Genomic DNA, 2,601 nt, shown 5'->3' on the forward strand with positions numbered 1-2,601 from the left:
TATCACCTTGGAAACTATATGTGGCAGTTTCTATCATGTCCTATAAGGTTGCAATGAGTTGTAATATCTGTTGGCTCTCGAGTTTATGTTTAGTGTATGGAGCCCTGGTGGTGGTAACACTTATGTTCTTGCTACTAACTGAAAAGTTGGTGGTTCAACCTACCCAGCAGCTCCTTGGGATAAAGACCTGGTGATGTGCTTCTATAAATGTTGTTGTGTTGTTGCTAGCTTATGTCGAATCAGTTCATAGTAACCCTGTGTACAACATAATAAAACACTGGTTCTACACCATCCTCACAGTTGTTTTGGTTGAGCCCATTCTTGATGCCATTGTGTCAGTCTATCTAATTTCGAGTCTTCTTTTTTGCCTTTTCCAAGCATGAAGTTCTTCTACAGTGACTGGTCTCTTCTGATAATATGAACAAATTACAAAAGACAAAGTCTTGCTATCCTTACATCCATGAAACAATTTGCTGGACTTCTTTTAAAACAGATTTCCTTCTTCTGACAGCCCTTGGTACATAGAATGTTCTTCACAAACACTGTAATTCAAATGCATTAATTTTTCTGCTGTTTTTCATTGGTCAGCTTTCACATGCATATGAAGCTGTTGAAAATACCATGGGTTGGGTCATGTGGTCTTAGTCCTCAAGGTGACATATTTATTCTTTAATATGTGTTTTGCAGGAGATTTCCCAATGTAATATGTAGTTAGGTTTCTTGATGGCTGCTTCCTTGAACATTTATTGTAGATTAAAATAAAATAAAATTCTTGACATCGTCAGTATTTTCTCCATTTATCATGATGCATATCAGTCCAGTTGTAAGAATTTTTACTTTATGTGAGATGCAATCCATACTGAAGTCTGCCATGTTTGATCTTCACTAATCAATTATTTAAATTCTCTTTGTTTTCAACATGCAAAGTTGTACCATCTACATATCACAAGTCATTCATTGAGCTTTCCTGATATATTCCAGCTTCTTGGGTTATTTATTCACCATGCAAATTCCATATGTTTGGTGAAAGGATACAACTCTGATGCACATCTTTCCTAATTTTAAACCATTCAGTATCACCTTGTTATCTTCAAATGACCTCATTTGGGGCTATGTACAGATTCTGAGTCAGCATAATGGAGTGTCTTGTTATTACCATTCTTCGCAATATTAGTCATACTTTGTTATGATTCACACTGTTGAATGCCTTGGAATGGTCAATAAAACATAAGTATACGTCTTTCCAGTATTATACTTTCAGCCATGACACATCTGACTAAAGCAGTGATATCATTCATTCCATTTTCTATTTTGTATCTCACTTGTATTCTGTCAGCTGATGATATACTTCAACTCTTTCTGAACTATCTTCAGCAAAATTTTTCTTTCATGTGATATTAATGATATTGTTTGATAATTTGTTCTTTTTGTTGTGTGGGTTACCTTTCTTTGGAATGGGCATAAATACGTGTCTTTTCCAGTTGATTGGTCAGGTCTTTTATATTTCTCAGAAAAAAGAGTAAGCACTTCCAGTACTACACCAATTTGTTGAAACTTATCTATTGGTATTTAATCATTTCCTGTAACCTTATTTTCCATAAATACTTTCAGGGTATCTTGGACTTCTTCCTCCAGTACCATCAGTTATTGATTTTATGCTACCTCTTGAAATGGTTGAATACTTATCCATTCACTTTGGTCAGTGAGTGAGTATTTGAGTATTCCTTTGGTCTTTTTGTATACTTCTGGTGGCATTGGATGTTTTGCTCACACAATCCTTCAGTATTCAAATCAAAGCTTAAATTGTTTCTTTGTTGTTGTTTTTTTTAGCTTTAGAAATGCTGAGAATATTCTTCCCCTTGGTTTTCTAACTTCAGGTTTTTCCATATTTTATTATAATACTTTACTTTTTCTTCTTGAGCTTCCCTTTGAGGTTTTCTATCCAGGTCTTCTGCTTCATCATTTCTTCCATTCACTTTAGCTGCTTTACATTAAAGAAAAAGTTTCATTCTCTTCTGATATCCATTTTTGTGTTTTCTTTGTTGTCTTCTTAATCACCTTTTGCTTTCTTTATGTATGGTGATTTCTTGAAGACCATATCTCATCTCATCTTGGATGTTCAATACGACAAATATATTTATGAGATGGTCTCGAAATTCATGTGAAATAAATTCAATACGGTATTTTGGCTTTTTCAGACTTGATTTATTTTCTTTAGCTTCAACCGGGACCTGTAAATGAACAATTAATGGTTAGTTCCATCTCTTGTTATAGCTAATGATATTGGGCTTCTCCATAGTCTTTCCATAGATGTAGTCAATTTAATTATTGTGTAGAAAACCCTACTTCGCAGTTCTACTGTGTAATGTAGAGTCCTTACCAGTTGTGATTAACTTGATAACACTCAACAACAACATGATCAATTTTAATCTGTAATCTCATTTGAACTATGCAAGAAAAATACATAATTCAAATTAGGCAAATATCTACTTATGGTACTTGAATATATCTCTAAAAGTGAATTATTACATATGACTTTAATTTGTTAACTTTTCCCCCCAGTACTTTCATTGACACATAATTTATGTATCATACAATACA

The 2,601-nt window shown here is 33.6% G+C and overlaps 1 protein-coding gene across 1 annotated transcript in view; it reads left to right on the top strand.

Moving 5' to 3' along the window:
• Positions 1 to 2,601, top strand: part of RPS6KA6 (ribosomal protein S6 kinase A6) — a 198,090-nt gene that overhangs the window by 32,035 nt on the left and 163,454 nt on the right. The gene's annotated exons all lie outside the window — the stretch shown is intronic.

The sequence above is a fragment of the Echinops telfairi genome, unplaced genomic scaffold (genome assembly GCF_000313985.2).
Source record: "Echinops telfairi isolate 266 unplaced genomic scaffold, ASM31398v2 ScPeMD7_7419;HRSCAF=8457, whole genome shotgun sequence".
Taxonomy (NCBI): Eukaryota; Metazoa; Chordata; class Mammalia; order Afrosoricida; family Tenrecidae; genus Echinops; species Echinops telfairi.